We start from the raw sequence: 20,970 nt of genomic DNA, 5'->3' as shown, positions 1-20,970 counted from the left end.
GGACCCTGTGCCCGTCCCTCTGCTGGGACCCTGTGCCCGTCCCTCTGCTGGGACCCTGTGCCCGTCCCTCTGCTGGGACCCTGTGCCCGTCCCTCTGCTGGGACCCTGTGCCCGTCCCTCTGCTGGGACCCTGTGCCCGTCCCTCTGCTGGGACCCTGTGCCCGTCCCTCTGCTGGGACCCTGTGCCCGTCCCTCTGCTGGGACCCTGTGCCCGTCCCTCTGCTGGGACCCTGTGCCCGTCCCTCTGCTGGGACCCTGTGCCCGTCCCTCTGCTGGGACCCTGTGCCCGTCCCTCTGCTGGGACCCTGTGCCCGTCCCTCTGCTGGGACCCTGTGCCCGTCCCTCTGCTGGGACCCTGTGCCCGTCCCTCTGCTGGGACCCTGTGCCCGTCCCTCTGCTGGGACCCTGTGCCCGTCCCTCTGCTGGGACCCTGTGCCCGTCCCTCTGCTGGGACCCTGTGCCCGTCCCTCTGCTGGGACCCTGTGCCCGTCCCTCTGCTGGGACCCTGTGCCCGTCCCTCTGCTGGGACCCTGTGCCCGTCCCTCTGCTGGGACCCTGTGCCCGTCCCTCTGCTGGGACCCTGTGCCCGTCCCTCTGCTGGGACCCTGTGCCCGTCCCTCTGCTGGGACCCTGTGCCCGTCCCTCTGCTGGGACCCTGTGCCCGTCCCTCTGCTGGGACCCTGTGCCCGTCCCTCTGCTGGGACCCTGTGCCCGTCCCTCTGCTGGGACCCTGTGCCCGTCCCTCTGCTGGGACCCTGTGCCCGTCCCTCTGCTGGGACCCTGTGCCCGTCCCTCTGCTGGGACCCTGTGCCCGTCCCTCTGCTGGGACCCTGTGCCCGTCCCCCTGCTGGGACCCTGTGCCCGTCCCCCTGCTGGGACCCTGTGCCCGTCCCCCTGCTGGGACCCTGTGCCCGTCCCCCTGCTGGGACCCTGTGCCCGTCCCCCTGCTGGGACCCTGTGCCCGTCCCCCTGCTGGGACCGTCCTCCTTTTTCTATTTGGACAATCCTCTCGTCCCAGGAATTAATCTAGTGAACCTTCCCGTTCCTCTGCGGGGCCACGTTCCCGTTCCTCTGCGGGATCCTGTGCCCATTCCTCTGCAGGACCACGTTCCTGTTTCTCTCTGGGACTGTCTTCCTCTTTCTATTTGGGATTGTGCTCAAGTCCCCTTTGGGATTGTGTTCCTGTTCCTCGCTGGAATTATGCACTTGTTTACCTCTGGGAATGTGTTCCTATTTCTGTGTTGGATTTTGTTCTACTTTCCCTGTGAGATTGTGTTCCTGTTCTTTTGTGGAATTGTGTTCCTGTTTCTCTCCGGCATCTTCCTGCCATGTTTACAAATGGAACAGAATTTCAAATCATGATAACCATAACAGATATTGAGGCACATCCTAATATTAATTGGACAGCCTGGAAATTGACTAAAGTTACTGCACGTGTAGAGCAAGTGGTCCAAATAAAATGCCAACATTCTTATTCATTTGCAGTGTGTACTCATGCACAGTCAAATATATAAAACACTGCACTTCTAACAAGCCTGACCCAATCCTTCTGGACAATCAAATCTACTGTCTAAGCGGTGTTTTCCACATGCTGCTGCATATAAGTAGTGTCTCTTTTCATTTTATTCATTGAAACTCTGTTGTACAGCAGCTGTGCTCAAACCACACAGCCGTATAACCAAAGATCATCTTTTTTTTTGCTTCAAAGGTTGCTCTTCATGTAACATTCATCTTAGTGACTCTGTGCAGAATTACTGAACCTGCTTATGGCAAGTCCAATGAAAGCATCAATATATCTGTGTTTTGTACTTTAAATGTCATGGATCTTGTTAATGTGATGAACGAACTTTAAAAAGAAATATTAGACGTGTGTAGATCTTTAACTGGAGTCTGCTGCCTTTGATTAAGTATTCCATTTGTTAGAATAACTTCAAAGAAATATTTAAGCACACCTGTTCCACAGTCAGTCAAATATGTATCCTGAATTTTTTTAATGTATGTATTCTATCAATGACTTTTATTTCTTTAGTACAGTGAAAAATGCTGAGATGGCTGAGGGCTATGATATTGTGATGTTGTATGATAGATTTGCGGGTGTGTTGTTATGGAGTGTTGTAGCAATGGGTATGTGGTATATGAAGGAGTGCTAGCAAGTGGAGTATGGAAAGGTGGGAGTACTATAGTAAAGGGTAGTGTGGCATATCAGAGGGTGCTATAGTGATGGGTACAATATTTCAGACAATGTCGTGGCTATGGGTGTGGGATGTTGTGAAGACTGTTACAGGGAAGACTGTGGAGTATAGCAGAAGTGGCACTAAACTGAGGAACACAGCATGCATTGGGCATGAGAAAGTACAGTCAGGAGCACGAGTGTATAAGAGATGGCAGTTTAGAGCGGAGTGTGGGGTATATCTGAGAGGATGATACAGCTCAGGTGTAGGGTGTGCCTGAAATGGTGCAGTGCAGAATATAAGGGTGTTGAAGGGTAAGGTTTTCAATGTCTGGTTTCATTGCACCATTAAAAAGTTGCAGAGACATTCAGCGTTTATGTCTTATCACAGACTCGCACTGGAACTGAAAATTCATTATCTTTCTCCTTGCTAATTATTCACTGTGCATAATTTGCGTAAGTTCATTGCACTAGCCCTCATTAACAATGCATGACTTAATTAGTGATTTGATCAAAATTGAAGATTGACGTTCAGATGTTGAGGCTGTGGCTGCGTGATAATAGAAATACGTTCTATTAGTCTTTGGTTAAGCACGGTGCTCGTCTAACTCATGCTGCTAACCAAGTAGCTACTTGATTAGATGGAGTTTGTTGTAAATACATTAAGACATAGATTCCAATCAGTGGCCAAACTACAAGAAAACATTTCACTTTAACTGCTTTCTTTAATTGTACTCTCTTGCCCAGCAGTGGCTGTAGTTACAGTGAAATAATAAGGCCCACTCAGGTTAACCGCTTCACTGCCTGAGATGTTTAGCTTTATGCTCTTAATACAACAGTGGCGTGTAGTTTGAAAATGACATATATGTTGGATTTGTTGTTCATGTTCTTTTTTTAAATGGATTGCTCCTACAGGTCACTCTCGGGATTATCTACTGGTGATCAATTTAGAAAAATAACATAAGAAGCTACTCATTAAGCCAATGGTAGAATATCTGTTCAGTCTCAGTCCTTCAGTATGTTGGTAAGCTTTAGAAAGAACGTGGCTATGTGATCTCACCGAGGTAAAAGTGGTAAAAATGATAGGCGAGGAGTGACATTAATTTATAATGCATGTTTGAAATGAGTAGATAATGCTCACTGTTCAAGACTGTATTTTTGATTCTTTTCTTCATATAAAACTATATTCTTGATAATGCTCTCTATATGAGACTGTGATCTTGATGATTCTTTTTCTTATGAGACTGCATTATTAATCTTCTCTTTTATGATGCCCCTTGAACCCTTTAATTTTATCACTGCAGTATAATAATTCCAAGGTGGGTAACCATCTACATATTTTATTCAATTTTGGTGAATTATTTTGATCATCAAGATGGGGGGTACCCTTGTTTGGGTATGGAATATTTTTCTATGTTTTAAACCCACTATTAGTTCAAGTCCTCCCAAGTCAGGTATATTACACCTAAGAGACATAACAATACACCCTCTACCCTGCCTTACCAGTGTGCCTTAACTGCACTTTCAAAACAGTACCCTGTATTGTGCTACCAAGATATTCCCACATCAGCCAGTGGCCTTTCTGAGCGAGATTGACAATTTAACAGGAGCTAGTGTGGAAACATGGGTAATATTATACTGTAGGCTCATGCTCACTAGGGCTACTCAAAACTATTTAATTTCAGATCCTTGTGGGCACAGAGAGACTTTCACCCAATCAGTCTGAGTGGGTTTAAGGGCAGGTGTCCTGCTTTGGTCCCCCTCTTAGCTGCTTGTTGGGAAATTATGCATGGCCGACCTGTGACTTATTGTCCATTGGACAGAAAACCATGGGCTAGTGTCGCTCAATTTCTCGGTATGTTTTCCCAGCTTGGACCCAGAGCACCAAAGTTGAGAAGCTCCCCTTTAAACCCAGGTTGTGGAGGTTAAAGGGCAGTCTTTTAATCCACTGAGTATCTTTAGTCTTCCGGCTGTCCATTGAAATCCATGTCTATACAGTCCAGGTAGAAGCAAATTATTGTCAGGAACCAATTTTGCATGTTGTGCAGTCAATACTGAGACAACGGTCTTGTTATATGTATAGTCAGTAATGATAGAATCATACAGTAATAGAAACAGTCAGTCCTATTATATAAACAGTCAATGCTTTTGTATAATAAATAAGCAGTAAGCCCTGTTATGCTTGCAGACAGTAATATGTAAACACAATACAACGTATCCTGTTACAGCCAGGAAGTGTATAGTTAGTCGTGCTATAGACACATTCAGTAAGGGTGCAGTCAATCTTGTAAATGAATCAATAGAGTTACAGTTGATCTTGTGGGCAGTAAGAATCTTCACATAGGCGATCCTGGATGCTGACCAGGAGGTGTGAGCAACTTTAACATTTAGTGTGGCTGGGTACAGTGCATTAATCCAGAGTAATGGGCCTCAGTGGAGCAGAAAGACTAAAAAAAAACATATTTGTGCTAAGTAGGGGTGGTTGGGGGGAAAAGAGAATACTTCAGACTGAAATATTTTGCTCTATGATTTTCCTGGTCATTTAAGTCCTTTTACATGTAGTGACACAGGAATAGGAGTAGGCCATTCAGCCCCTCGAGCCTGTTCCACCATTCAATTAGATCATGGCAGATCTGTAAATCAGTTACCACATGGAAATTGGGTGCTTTGAGCACATTGAAACCCAGCATTACACTAACACTCAAAAAGCACAAGGGGATGAGGAGACGTGGCTGAGAAGCTAGTTAGTTAGTGTCTGATGTTAGAAATTGTAATTGAGATAGCCCACATTGATTCAGCTATGCCTCTGTGGAATGAGTTCAGTGAGGATATTTGTTTCAGTGGAACTGAAATTGAAATCATTGTTTAAAATAAACGGGTTAATCCTCCCTTGAAATAGCAGACAAAAGAAGTTCAGAAAAACATGGGCTAAACCTTTGCACGCTAATATTGCATGAGGCCCATATTCTCTTTGTCTCAGCGTCATTGTATTGTTAGTGTGTGATCGCCGTATGCGTAATACAGCTGGGGGATTTGTGTAATTTATCTGTGGAGAGGCTGAGGTCCGAGTTCGGTGTGCGTACTTTTGCCACTGTTTTGATCTTGTGTGTACTACAGCTGAGGAGTTGCCTCTGATGTGACTAATCTTAGCTTGGGTGATCTGGGAGTAGATTTGACTGGATTGTGTGTTATCCAGATAGGGAGAGGAACATCCATCATAACAAATCTTTACAATTATCCCCAATAAAGTGCAACCTTGTTTTAATAAGCTCTGTAATTACAAACCTCTCGTTGCAACAATCTAAAACTGCTTGCTGTAACAAATTATTATTACAAATTTATTTATTTTTCTCTGTCCCAGCAGAAGTCCCGTCGGAGCAAGTAAGCGAACTCAATAAGATTTCACCCCCTCTCCAACCTCCGCCAGTAAGAAGAACGACTGCTCTGGTCCCTGTGTGAGTCTGTAATAATGAGGTTTGATCGTACTGAGGTTTCCCATTTGAAGTCACTGTGTGGCACACACAACAGTGCCCTAAGCTGCGAGACAGCAACAGCTCTTACACAGTTAATACATAATTTTATATATCACAGTTTGGAGAAAAATGACAATTTCAGCAATTTTGGCACCAGCTTTTCCGTGATACATAAACAGCCTTTCCCTAGTTCTCTTACAGGTTTGCTTAACAGAAAGAAAATTCATCATAGTCACTCCATGTTATCTGTGAGTATTAATTGTTCAATTTTTTCTCCTCTTTTTTCCCCGGGTGCTGCTTTTTTTTTGTACAATTTAATCTCTTGCTGTGAACAGAAAGTGCTGTACTGTTACAACAGTTTTGTCATTTTCGCTGTCATCAGGCTGACGCTTGGGTGACAGGTAGCAGATGTGTGGAAGATGGATGCTGTTCTGAGCAAGGATACAGATTAACTGCAAACAAACTGGGTAATAAATGGGAGATGTAGTGTGGGTTTGATGAGGACTCGTCTGCATGCCGTGATGTATGTGAAGGCAAGCTGCTAGCAATTTGTATCTGAGAAACGAGTCATCTGTCAAAAAAAAAAGGGAACCGGCATACATGTCGCGACTGAGTGCTGCAGATTGCGCTGGGATAGCAAGATGAATTGTGCCAACAGGATGGTCATGTGATTGCCATGTGCTGGGTATCTGCAAATCAGATTAAACCTGATAGTTAGGACTTCATATAACAAGCCTGGGTTACTTGATTACTGTACAAACAGAATCTTTTTTTTTATTAACTCCTTCAGAGTGCAAAAAAGGGATTTTGTATCGACTGTATGTTGCTGGGAGAACTGGAGTCCTGCGGCATCTGAATACCATTCATCCCTTTTTTTTTACATTTTCCAGTGTGGAGGGCCAGTAGGATGGGTATCAAGGGACATGGAGCTAAGGCGGGTAAATGGAGTTGAGGTGCAGGTCAGTCATGGGTTTCACTGAATGGCGGAGCAGGCTCAAGGAACTGATTGAACTACTCTTGTTCCTAATGCCTCCTATGATGGAGGCCAGCGTTTTTGCACTGTTTCTGACGGCAGCTTTCAGAAGCCTCAAAAAGTTGAATTCTGGATGCGTTGAGTTTTCCTCCTTTACATTGAAAACGTGCTGCTGGCAACAAGTGTTCCAGGTGCCTCCCATCTAACTGCTCAATAGCAATGTAAAAACACCATAAGCCAGTTGAAATTATGAAGCAACAATTATAATATCCTGCAGGATATCTAATTTCTGAATCCCTTTAATATTCTTAAATGCTCCTCAAATTCTGAAGGGGGAGATTGCAGATCCTGTTGGATTTAACAAAAAAAATACAAAAGACTAGAGACTTTTGCAAGGATAACAAATGGATTTCTCAATCAGATTTCAACAAAGGGACTCTACTAATGGTTCATCGGGTTTAGTTAGTGAGTAGTTGAGCCATACAGACCAGGAAGGAACCAACTTTGATCCCAAGTCTGTGCTGAGTTGCTAATTTTATTGGGGTGACTGTAGGGTGCTACAATTGGCCCCAACATCCCTGGACTTAAGGAGGAGAAAGTTGGCCAGTTTTGGCTCTTTATTGCTAATCAGAACCCCTGTAGTGGTGCATGTGTGTGTGTATGTGAATTTTGGGCATTGAATCCCCCATAGGCATATATTAACTAATTGTCAAAACTCCCATCATATACAGTACTGTAATGATTTGATAGGATTACCTTGTATATATAGATGTATTGCAACCTTCAGCTAGAATATCTTTGTGACAGGTGAAATGTATTTCTAGAACAGTAAAACCCAGTAACGTCAGAACAGTAGAACAAACTATCTCCAGCATACTGGTGCCGAATGCATGGTGTGTCCCTTGCTGAAATCATTGGTCAAGTAAGGATCCAGACTAGAGAAGGTGTGTCTGAAGAAATGATTATTCCACCTTATTTGTTATTTGTTTAAATATAGGGTTAGATGATAGGGTTAGATGAGAAGGGGTGGGAAGAGGTCCATTTGGAGCATAAACGCCGGCACAGACTAGTTGGGCCGAATGGCCTGTCTCTGTGCTGTAGATTCTATGTAATATGTAATTCTATGTAATATTTGTTTTATATTTCAGTATCAGCTATTGTTTGGAGTGCCAATCAGTGTTTTTGGGTTACAATGATGTGGAGATGCCGGTGATGGACTGGGGTGGACAAATGTAAGGAGTCTTACAACACCAGGTTATAGTCCAACAGATTTATTTAAAATCACAAGCTTTCAGAAGCTTCCTCCTTCGTCAGGTGACGAAGGAGGAAGCCTCCGAAAGCTTGTGATTTTAAATAAATCTGTTGGACTATAACCTGGTGTTGTAAGACTCCTTACATTTGGGTTACAATGTCAACCTATGCCCTGGGATTAGAGTTCCAGCCTTTGCTATTTGGGTTGTAAAACCTGGAAGTCCTATAATAATGCTACTGACTTCAGCAGGCATTATTAGATTGCAATATGAGCTGAGTAACTGGCAACAAGTAGATGGTTACTTTCCTGTGCTGGTGTAATGAGTAAGGGATGTAAAGTAACAGATTGGTTCCATCGCTACATGTGCACTGTATTGAAGCCTTATTGCATAACCTTTCAAACAGATGTTCCTTCCTCGGCATCTGTAACTTGAGTGAATGGTATGTGATGCCCATGCATTGAAATGATGTCCAGGTGACAGCCTGTCAACTATAGATGATAAACTTTAAACAAAATAAAGAAGTGAGCTTGAGTCGGTGCTTTTGACAGTAGAACACTGTGGCGTACCCACCAAGTGGTTATGCTTGAATCTCTCATTGGGTGGGTTTCACGAGATCTTGATTGAAGAGCTTGGTCGAGCAACATGCTGTAGCGGAACTCTGTCTCAGTGTGAAGAGGGGAGGAAAGAATGAAAAACTGACAGGCCTGGTTTCCATCTGGAGAAACTCTTCCTTGGTGGTGAGGAAGAGACAGTTCTGCCTCTTTTCAAGGCGAGGAAATGCTCCTGCTCCTAAAACTCTCACTCTCGGTGGGAGGGTGTGGGGGTGGTGGTAGGGGTTGGTGGGGGGGGCGGGGGAGAAGAGATATTGCCAGAACCAGTAAGAGTCACAGTAGTAACAAACTCCTAAGTTTGAGAGTTGGCTGTGGAGGTGTAGCCATGGTAACAAGCTTGTAGGTTTGACTGTGGGCTGTGGAGTGATAACTGTATCACTTACCACACTCACAGGCTTCGATTAATAATCCAATCTTCGTAACAAGGTAAGATTCCAGCTGACGACAGCACAGTATCAGCTCAGTGAAGTAAAAGATGGCATTAGGACTGCAAGTTCTCAAGCACGTTCTTAATAATAAAGCTGCCGCTGGAGAGTTTCCATTAGTCCTGTTCACATCAGAATCACCTGGCGCTTTCGCTGATAATCCCAGCTGGCCACTGTGTTTGTAAACAGAAACCTATGACTCGCGTGTCAGTTATAACTGATGACCAGGAACATCTACAGTGTAAAATACTTCTCTCAGACGGCTGGCTATTTGAAGCTCCCTAAAGAAGCTGTGTGTTAGTGTGGCCTGTCTGTTTGACAGAATATTACAGGGCGACAGCCCCTTTTGCACACAATATTTATCTGACTACATTGCTAATGAAAATAAATCCACTCACTTTTCCAGTGTTTCCCACACTCGCAGTCTTTTTAATTTTAAGTGCCCACCCATTGAGTTTTCCTCTCTGCCGATAAGCTGGGAAGACAGACCTATGGATTAGGGATCACCCTTTGCTATTAGGTAAAGAAAATAAGGTCAATGTATGGTAACCGGAGGCAGTGATTAGGGAATGAGCTACTTTCTCTTCAGGGGGCAAAAATTAGCGGAGATTTTGATTCCACAGCCTGGTGCCGCTAATCACTCAGATATAAAATTTGTCATATTGTTACAAACTGAAAAACAAACTAATCTCTAATAATTATGGTTCAGAGCCCAGCGTGTGTAATGCTTTGGGTTGAACAATCCAAATAATTTTTTGTTCCATTTTTATGTATTTCCCATGCACTTCACATCAAACTGTACCCCTTAGCTGAGAGGACATGTAGGTGAGCTGCTTCCAGATCTGTGCTAATATCTTTGTCAGCTACAAAAAGATGTGCGAGGTCCGCTGGATTAACTTGCCTTCTGAATTTTCTCCTCTGGCTAACAGCCTGGTCTCCATTTATTACATTGATGGCATGGCTGGCAACAAGGAACCACACATATGAACCCACCTTCTACCACTTGGTTGATGCACTGATGCATTCTATCACTGTGCAGCAGGTGCTCAAGTCTTTAGTGGGAATGGTATCTAGGAAACAGGAGGTAGGTCTCATGGATGAGATGAGCTTGGGGGAGACATTGGGAGAGAAGCTACAGAGAGATGGAGGCTCAGGGCTAGGGTAGGGGAAACTTGGAGGAGATTTGATTTAGCGGAAGAGAGGGAAGCAGCAGAGGCAAGAAATGAAGGAGCTCCTCACGCTTGCTGTTAGAGGTGAGAGTGGAGAGGGCAGGGAGAGGGGTTTAAGGGGGTAGTTAGTAATGGAGAAAAGGAACCTGGGGTTACCTTTGTCCTTCAGGATGATCCTAGAGCAGTGGGCAGTTTGGCAGAAGCAGAATGAGGCTCAGTAGAGCTTGATATTGTACAGCCAGATCTAGCAATGGAAAGCGCAGATAGTTTTGTACTAGGTATCCTCAAGTTTGCGCTCTTGGACTTGAGCAAGCAAAGATGGGGGCCATACCAAGGTAATGATAGAGATGGGAGACAGTGAAGGTTTTGCTGGGGTCAAGGATATTGAAGGTGGAGGTGGGGCTAAGAAAGTGGCTGAGCAAATCAACAGCTGCAGAGATAACGTGGTGGATAGAAGGCCAAAGACTAGGCATTTGGGAGTTTGAGAATGCAGTTTTAATTGATCTGGAGCAGTTTTTCCCAGGGACGGGATACAGAAGGAATTGAATGAAAGAAAGCACTTGCATTTATCGTCTTACACATCCTCAGGACGTCCCAAACTGCTGCACAGCCACTGAATTACTTCTGAATTCAGTCACTGTTATAATGGAGGCAAATGCGGCAGCCAACTTGCACACAGCATGGTCCCACAAACAGCAATGAGATAAATGACCAATCTGTTCTTGGTGTGTTAGTTGAGGGATGAACGTTGGGCATGACACTGGCAGAATACCCCTGCTCTTCTTCAAATAGTGCCGTGGGATCCTTTACACCTACCTGAAAGGAAAGACAGGGCCTCGGTTTAACGTCTAATCTGAAAGACAGCACCAATGAGCATGCAGCACTCCCTCAGTACTGCGCTGAGGTTGAAAGAGGGTGGGGGGATGTTGGCGGTGATGGTACGAACTGAGAACAGATCGTGGGGTGAGCTAGTAATGGAATGAGGTGGGAACAGTGAGAGTAAGGACATCTAAAACATGAATTTGGTGAGATTGAGAATTGGGTACAGAGAGAGAAGGAGGTGCTAAGTAGATGAGTTGATATTTTACATAAGAATTATAAACTTTAAAGTAGAACAAACAAAACCTAAAAATGGAAGCACAGGAAGGAATAGTGTTGTGTCATTCCAGTAAAATGTGCAAGTTTCAAGCCACAGATGTTGACTCGGGCAAACACATCTGGGGGAAATGACACCAGCTCATATTACTTGAGCTCAAAATCGCTGAACTTGAGAAGGAGATGGAGACAATCCAACACATCCGGGAGGGAGAGCAGTTTCGGGAGAGAGAGCAGTTTCAGGAGTGAGAGTTTGAGAGGGTATTCACTCTGATGAGAGAAAGTGAGTAGACAGTGGAGGAGGAAAGATGAGTGATAAATCGGAGAGGTGGGGGAAGGCAAGAAGGAAAGGTTACAACAGGAGCAAACAGATTTAATGCTCTCGATTTCTGCGAGGAAAAGGAGGACCCTGGGCAGGGCTGTTGCTATGGAACACGAGCCCTAACAACCCCACGTGGCTCCCCCTGACAGTGCGCCTCTGGCTGCAGGAAAACAGCAACAAGGTTCACCTTTCACTGCATTGCGATCATTCCTGGGTGTGGATGCTGTCCACAGTCTATTTCCACCCCCGTCTCCGCCCCTGCCTCAGCTCAATGCTGCTGAAAACCCTCATCCATGCCTTTGTTACCTCTAGACTTGACTATTCCAATGCTCTCCTGGCTGGCCTCCCACCTTGTACCCTCCATAAACTTGAGCTCATCCAAAACTCTGTTGCCCGTATCCTAACTTGCACCAAGTCCCGTTCACCCATCACCCCTGTGCTTTCTGATCTACATTGGCTCCCAGTTCAGCAACGTCTTGATTTTAAAATTCTCCTCCTTGTTTTCAAATCCCTCCATGGCCTCACCCCTCCCTATCTCTATAACCTCCTCCAGCCCTATAACCCTCCGAGATATTGGTGCTCTTCCAATTCTGGCCTCTTGCGCATCCCCGATTTTCATCGCTCTACCGTTGGCAACTGTGCCTTCAGCTGCCTAGGCCCTAAGCTCTGGAATTCCCTCCCTAAACCTCTCTGTCTCTGTACTCTTTCTCCTCCTTAAAACCTACCTCTTTGACCAAGTTTTTGGTCATCTGTCCTAATATCCCCTTTTGTGACTCAGTGTCAAATTTTGTTCAATAATGCTCCTGTGAAGTGTCTGGGACGTTTTACTACATTAAAGGCACTGGGGGGGGGGGGGTTATATTCGATAACCTCCGAAAGTGGGCGTGGGCATTGCGGTCCACGATTAACCTGCGCCTGGTGCTTCCGTCATAGGCAACACGAGGCAATTGTCCTGCCTGAACACTCCCCTCAGCCAAGTGTTGAAATCCTGCATTGACACGACGACTCCATGACATTTGCGCTTTCTACCAGCAGAGGGAGCCCGAATCTCTTAAAGGCAGGCTGTATCTCTTAAAGGTAGCCTGTACCTCTTAGACATATTGGGGCTTATATTTGATTAGGCCGGAAACCGGGCGCAGGGTACCACGATCCGCGACTAACCCACGCCCGGTGCTTCCAGATGAGACATTCATCCGGCCTCAGTACTTATCTGAAAGCAGCGTTGCAAATCAGCGTTGACATGAGGATTCAAGGACATTCGCACTTTTCACCAGCAGGGGGAGCCCCAATCTCTTAAAGGCAGGAGGTCTATCAGACAGCCTGCCAAAGTTTCTTAAAGGTAGCCAGAACCTGTTGTTTGCTAAAAATAACAGTCTGCTGTCTGCACGGAGATCAGACATCGCACACATAAAACACAGACGCAGCTCCTGTCCCTGTGTTTACAAACTGTTGAGTTATGTTAAAACATTGAATAAAGGTTGCGCACCACTAAATCCCACATCCTCCAATCTGCATGCCAGACCTCACCAATCTGCTGGTCCGAGTTGGTACCAGGCCTGTGAGAGTGCGTGCACCAAGGTTCTCTGCTGATGCACTAGAGGCCTTGGTGCAAGAGGTGAACAGCCGGAGGTGCATCCTATATCCGTGGTGGGGGTGGGGGCAGCAGCAGTCCTCCAGACATATGCTGAAAAGGCAGTGGGAGGCACTAAGGGAAGCAGTCAATGTCAGGCGCATGGCACACGAACATGGATGCAGTGCAGAAAGAAGTTCAGTGCTTTGACACGAGTGGTCAAGGTGAGTGAGGCCAACGGTCAAATGGCATCTCCTACCAACTGCACCACTAGCCGCATCCACTGCTCCATGCACTACACCCCCCATCACCCACCCACCTACTAACAAACTCTTCCAATCAGTACTTAACTCTTCCAATCGGATGCTTCCTCTCACCCTCACACATTACCACTGTTGCAAGCCGCACACCCACATAACAAAGGTCACATGCACTGGCAGCTATTCAACCATGACAGGCACATCACCCAGACATACGTCCCGCTTTCTTGCAGGAGAAGGTGGCACATAACAGGAGGCAGCAAGTGGCAGTGGCATTTAGCCCCTTGAGCCTGTTCCGCCATTCAATGAGATCATGGTTGACCTGTGACCTAACTCCATGTGCCCCCCCCCCCTTAGCCCCTTATCCCTTGGTTCACAGAAATCTGTCAATCTCAGATTTAAAATTCACAATTGAGCTAGCATCAACTGCCGTTTGCAGAAGAGCATTTCAAACTTGTCCCATCCTTTGCATGTAGAAGCAGTTCCTAACTTCACTCCTGCATGTCCTGGCTCTAAATATTAAGCTATGTCCCCTCATCCAAGGATTCAAGTATAGGAGACCTCCAAAAAAACATCAGCAACCAGAAGCAATAATCCAGCAACTAACATGTAAATCCCGCATGGTCCCTTTAAATAGCACTGGCGGGGGGTCCTCTAGGCACTCTAAGACATGTTTAGCCGGTCATGATTAAGACAGTACGTTGAATGGTGCGTTAGGTGCCAAAATAGTGTCTATCACTTTAAATCAGCATTGCACACTGATCGAACTCAGATTCTTTACATGATGCCGGCGTTCATTATCTGCGTCCGGCGCATGTCACGCTAGAAGTGTGCATGCGCATCCCAGAGGAGATGCCGCGTGGTGCCGAAACAGCTGGCTCTACACGGCCCAATTTAAGCGCTTTATATAAATACAAGTTGTTGTTGTTGATGAGAGAAATCCAATTCCAAATCCCAAATTTATCCAAATGTGATTCCTTCGTAATCATCGATCTGCAACAGAGCTGCGGGAACTCCTGGCTTTGCCCATCACACTGTCCCTACTTTAAATGCAGGACTCCCTTCACGCTCAGCACAGGCACAAGATATACTGGATACACATCTGCTGTCCATGGAGCGCATTGGCCAAAATTATAGTACCCAGATTGTGGTGATGTGGTGGTTTGCATTAATGCAAACTGAGTAGTGTAATTCAGGTCAACGTCCCTCGAAGCACACTTCGGCAAGACATGTGAGATTGCCAGCAGCAGCTTCTTACTCGTTGTAGCCTTGTATAAAGGCAGGTTTCAGAGGTTCTATTGGACTACATGGGACCTTTTTAAATCTCGTTCTTAACATTAGTAGAGATCTGAGATCCTGTTGGCTCAACTTTTAAGTCTAAATGGTAAAGATGCCAGGGAGTGGAGCCCTGTGCCCAGATTAATGCAGGAACCTGTGAAGTAACTTGGGTTTGCCAACCTCATGCTGCTCTGTTTTATAAGGACACTCTTACATACTGTAAAGATGTCCCTCTGAAACTATCTATGTACAATGCAGGCAAATGCCAACTTGATTTTACTTTGTTGTCCAGAGTCCATGCCATACTAATTACTGTCCTGGGAAAGTGTGGGAATATATTGTTGCCACCTGTCCCCCTATTCCATGTTTTTCTGAGGGAGTAAAGTGAGCTCACTTACACACATTCTTACGGAAAACCATCTTGACTTTTCCCGCATTTTCAAAAGAAAAGGATGTTACGTTACATCCTAAAGTTAATGAGAAAGTTTAGTTTTATTTTATATATTCTCTGATCTTCCTTTAAATGAATTGGAATGAAATGAAATGTGATTGTAATATTTTAATTTAAAATGCAGCTATTTTAAACTTCATTACACATGAATTTGCATTTCTGCTTCCCATATGGAGAGTGCATCTTACGCATGACTGAAAAACACACATGGGTACACGGTTTCATTTCCCATTTATTCACTGTCATTGACTTATTTAGGTCCATAATGGTGATAATTTATTACTGTACACTCCCTGCACGGAGTAAATAAGGGCTGTCTTTTGTAAATTCCCAGGGCGATTAAAAGAATGAAAACAGAGTCTATACTAACATTTACTGCACTTGTACAGTAGCCTCTGACAAATTATACAGCACATCTTTTAAAAAGGAAAATCTGTCAGATAAAGAGGGATAATGATGAAATTGCTTGTGCATATTTGTGTAGCAATAAAGAATAATTGTAGCTGCTCTCAATGCTGTGGTTTGGTGGGACCTTTTGGCAGTGGCAACTGCTTAAGAAAGACTGAACTTCACACCTGGTTTGGAGCAATTAAAAATGCTTTTACATCGGATTCCTAAGCAGACAGGGTTACATGTTTCCTGTCAACATGTAAAATGGGCCATTAAAAAATGTACAGCGTCCCCTCCTTTGGCTTCAACCGTCTGTATTTCAGTACCTTTTAAGGAAATAATCAAATCCACGTTATGCCCCATTATGTTTAACAGAACAACATCCAGTGTCTGAGGCCTTGAAATACTGAAATGTCTGTAAAGTGCAGGGTTGTGTAAAGTGGGATTGTGTGGCACGTAGATTGCTTCACTAGCAAGGATGACTTCCCTCACGCACAGATGGCAACGAATGTAAATTCTCCTGAGTACGTCCTGGCCTTCATTGGTTGGCTGGCACCAGCCAAAAAGCCAGGGACATAATGGCATCTTTATGCTGGTTTAAGACTAGTACCTACTCTAGAGTCACGAAAGCTGGCAGCACCGAAAGAAATTGCTGCTTCACGCATTTCTACGTTCAGGCAAAGTGTCTGCAATTGTGTACTAAATAAAAACAGATTATCTGGTCATTATCTCATTGCTGTTTGTGGGAGCTTGCTGTGTGCAAATTAAATGCTGCATTTCCTACATGACAACAGTGACTACATTCCTAAAGTACTTCATTGACTGCAAAGCACTTTGGGGCATCCTGAAGTGCTGTTATTTTAAACGTCCCAAGGCGCTGCACAGACGCGTAATGAAACAAAAATGGAACAGTGGGAGGTGGAGAGGTTTAGGAAGGGAATTCTAGAGTATAGATTCCAAATTGTGCCAAATGATGGCCGTATTCGTGCTGAGGACCAGCAGGCACTGAGCTTGTATCATTTAGAACTTTTACAGCTGTCAGAGAGAAGAGTCTTTCATCCCATCAGTGTAGGACTGAATTCAAACCCAGCTCCCCACTGGTAAAAGGACAATGAGATAACTCACTGCACTGACTAATCCTTTCATTTTATGTGTTTGCGCTGTGGTTTATTTTGGTACCAAAAAAATGTCACCGTGGTTGACAAAGGCTTAAAGTGTCTGAATGGAGAAAAATGATTCCCTTGTTAAATCTGGGATCCAGACTTTTATTTAGTTCATGTCAATTCATGTTCCTTCAGACCAGTGCACACACTCACTCTCACACTTTCTTGTACACGCTCTTCATTCACTCGCACGTGCACTCGCACTAATGCACATACCTTTGTTTACACAGTGCGAAACACCAGACCCTGAGTAATTTCTATATAATACACAGAAAACTCCATTAATTCATTTATGTCATTGCATCTGTACAATGAAAAGATGATTCAAAGTGAATGTGAGCAGCTGTAGAAGGCAAACTTTGTGGTAGAGCGAGTGGATTGAATGTAAAGCACTCCCTCCCACCTCTTAGTAAGTTAACAGTCAGTAAAGTTCTCTCTTTTGCTGTAATTACCTTTTAGTCCGGCAGCTGCAGAAGCCCTGAATGTGGCAGCAGTGCTATAAAGTAAATGAGTCAGTGTTACTGCCTCCGGGGTGCCTCTAACCACCTGAAGAGTTGTTCTTCGTTGGCAGCTGCCCAGACAGCATGGTTGATGCAGAATATAAATGGACATTTTTTTTTGCAGTAGGTGGCATGAGGGTGTTTAGGTAAAGAGCAAGGAGAAATAGATAACACTTGGTCCATGAGATCTCCTGGACTGGCTTCGATAGCCTGAGAGGGTCGGAGAGGAATTTTCCAGAGTATTTTTTCCATTATTCGCCCTGTTTTTTTTCTCTGGTTTTTTGCCTCTCCCGGGAGATTACATGGCTGCGGGGGTGGATGGGAGGTGGGTGGGTGGGAAGAAGTGTTTAGCCATGATGGTTCGGCCATCAAGGTGTGGGGCAGGCTTGATGGACCAGCTGGCCTTTTCCTGCCTGTCAATTTCGTATGTTCGTAAATCTTCAATCTCTGTTCTTTTCAAACTAAGGGGAAGTAGTTTACAATGAATATCCTTCTCCCATCAGTCAATGCTGCCGATTAACCCCTTTGGAGAGCTTACTAGCAGAAATATGTGGGAAGGGAAGGAAAAATGGGAACTAGGAGGAGACAGAAAGGTTAATTATGTAAAGCAATGTTTAGCTTAAAAGGTGTGTGTAGGTTTTTATAACTTGGATTGTCTGGTGAAGATTTTCAGATAGTTTACATCACTGGTCAGGTAGGACCTGGAGGTGGGAGGTTGTTGCTGACAATAGGTGAGAGCATCATTTAAATTTTATAATAAATGTAAATAAACACAGCAACAACTTTCTGTGCATCATGCTAGGAATGTGACATGTATTCATTCCACCCCTTTAAGGTAAGAACTGGTATTTTTTACTTTTATTTTCGGAGCCGGTAGGTGCTTTTTCGGGGATGTTAATTTTTTTGGCCTCGCTTTATTTTACTGTAATTTTCAGATGCTGCAGTAGAAATTTGGATCATGAATATTCCACTGAGAAACATTGGCCCATGACACATCTATGACCACTGCAAACATCTGTTGAGCACCAATACAATGAGGGGCATATAGCTACAAGAATCTTTATCGAACGTACCATAGGCATGGTGAAGCATTTCAGATGCCTTGAAGATTGGGGTAGAGGGTGGGGGGTGCAGGTGGAGGGCTGTCCTACAATACAGTTTGGTCAAAGTCCCCAGGATCATAGCCTTGGTCTCTTAGGAACCAATCTTGCACTTTCCTTTGTGAGTCAAATAATGCTGCACAAGCTTACCATCCAATGAGGCACAACTACAGATCAACCAGAGGTGGAGGACAAATAAGTGCAGTGAGGAGAAGACCAAGACAAGCAGGAGGGGCACCTTTGCTGATAGAGCTGTCTGCCAAATTCTCATAGATGAAACTTGCACAAGTACACAAGCCATCTAATGCATCAACAGTCCTCTTTACACCATGCTATGACTAAATACATCTTCACTTATTAGGTTTTAGCTACAAATAAACTACCATGCATCTAATTTCTGTCGCCTACATCTGTATTGTCCAAAATCACGTCAAAAACCCTCTCTAGAAATAGTTATATCTTCAGTGCAACCAAATTTTATTTCCTTAAATGTGATGTGTATGTTTCTTTATCCCCATGTCTTCTCTTGGTGAAGGTGCATTAGGTATATAACCTAATGCATCTTCTAGATGCTCACCTATCTGTCTGCTGTGTGTTTATGCGTTGCCCCAGCTAATGGCTCTGCCATTTCCACAGCTGTGGGATACCAGGCCCCACCTGCTTCCTGCAACCTTTGCAGCCATTGAAGTGGATTGGCAGGAGGGTCTGGATGTATCATTGTCCTGAGAGTGAGAACCTTCATCCATCGCCATTTCAACCATGCCCCTGCTGCTGGGCACTGCCACTTTTTGGCGTGACAGTGAACCTGATGGTACCAATGAAATCAGTAAAGCTGGCCTCATGATTTTCTCTATCCAATGCCCAGCCTGTCAACGCCAGGATGATCGGCCCTTGTATAATCTATTTTTAGATTGTGTGCGCCATTTATAATGTACATTGTCTATTGATTGCGATGGATCCTATCTGTCTGCTTCTTTGCTTATGACTTTAGAGGAGCTATGAGAAAACATGAAATGTATTAATGCCGGGGCTTTGGATTGTGTTTGTTTGGCTTTCTTATGGAATGAAAGCTATCAAAATTCATATCCCTCATTAGATATTAGGTGATGCTGGGATTACTAATTACAGTAGGTAAGCCTGCACCTCTAGTTGAATTCAATGGACTGAGGCCGCTGATTAGAATAGATAGACCAGAGTTGTTCCAAAGTGTAAGATTTTACAACCAATGTATTTTGTACGCTTAAGAAATTGATTTTGCAATAGGAATGATGTGTTTAATGTTGTGTAGCACAGTGCGTAGTCAATGGGATTTTGTAACACTAAAACAGATCCTGCTCCTCAGACAGAGAGAGGGAGTCAGAAACCCACCACTGTATTCAAGCCACTGAGAAATCTGGTATTCCTGTTCTCAGAGTTTTCTCATCCACCAACCTTCAGTGTGCTGGACGGACATACACAGGATAGGTTGTGTTCTACCACCCACCTTGTGATTCTCAAAGTCTAATGGCAATGCCTGATAACAGGCCTACTGATTGCCAAACAGATCCTCATGTGAGGAACTTTGGCAAAGGGGCATACCCACTGTGAGGCTTATTCCCGCTCCAGGGTATTTGATGTAAGCCTTGCTGCCTATAACTGCTTCCCCTTTTTTGCCACAAATTCACCCATACGTTTAATTTTGAATCAGCACTCTGCTCCGTCCAGCTTCATTCTTTAGTCAGCCTTCTGCTCCGCTCAGGTTTATTCAGTCAATGCTCTGTTCCAGTTTGCTTCACTCAGTTTGGTTTTTCAGCACTTTGCTCCCCTGAGTTGATTTGGTGGTTGACTTACCAGACAGTACAATACCATAGACAGAGTACTCCATGAAAAGGCTGAGTAGTCTTTATCAAGATCGTTCCTTTTTTGAATTGTTTTTATAAAGTCGGAGGATGTCTTTGGCAAAGAGCATACTTTGAAAAAATTAACCTACGGATGGCTGACCTCTTAATTGGAGCTGCCACTATGACACAATGTTTCAGCACCTAACCTTGGGCTGCCAGAATTCCCTGCTGTTTAGTGTGATCAATGGGGTGTCTCTCGGCCACAGAGGTGTTTGTACATGCACAGCTTTTAAGGCTGACTTTATAGGAAATATCTAGAAGGGGGATTTCAACAATAACTAACTTTATAAGTAAGTAACTAATTTCCTTCAATAACTAATTCCTCTACAATAGTCATTCCCTATGTAACACTCATTGATAACCACAAAGGCGTAGTGGGATATATTGGGATGCAGATCCAAACGTTGGATTTGGAGATCCAAAAGATTGGAGTTGTGGACTGGATTATGATTGTAGATGGTACTGTAAGCCCATCAGTGTGACTTGGGTAGTTATTTGTGATTATCTTTCGATTTACTCAAATAGAATTAAGTACTACTGTCTTAAAGGCACATTGACACATTTTTTAAAAAAGTATTACAGAAGTTAAAAATGGTGCTGGGCAGGCACGGTCCTGTGCACTTGGTCCATGTGATCTCGTGGACTGGTTTTGATTGCTTGAGGGGGGTCCGAGAGGAATTTTCCAGAGTATTCTTTCCCCTTATTGGCCCTGGGCTTTTTCTCTCTTTTTTTGCCTCTTTCAGGAGATTACGTGGCTGTGGGGTTGGGTTGGGTGGGAGATGGGAGGATGGAAGAAGCGTTTAGCCATGATGTTCCTGTGCGGCAGGCTTGATGGACCAGCTGGTCTTTTCCTGCCCATGAATTTCGTGAGTTTGTAGATGGTAAAT

This window comes from Heptranchias perlo, chromosome 19 (genome assembly GCF_035084215.1).
Source record: "Heptranchias perlo isolate sHepPer1 chromosome 19, sHepPer1.hap1, whole genome shotgun sequence".
Lineage (NCBI taxonomy): Eukaryota > Metazoa > Chordata > Chondrichthyes > Hexanchiformes > Hexanchidae > Heptranchias > Heptranchias perlo.
Note: the sequence above shows the minus strand (reverse complement) of the source record.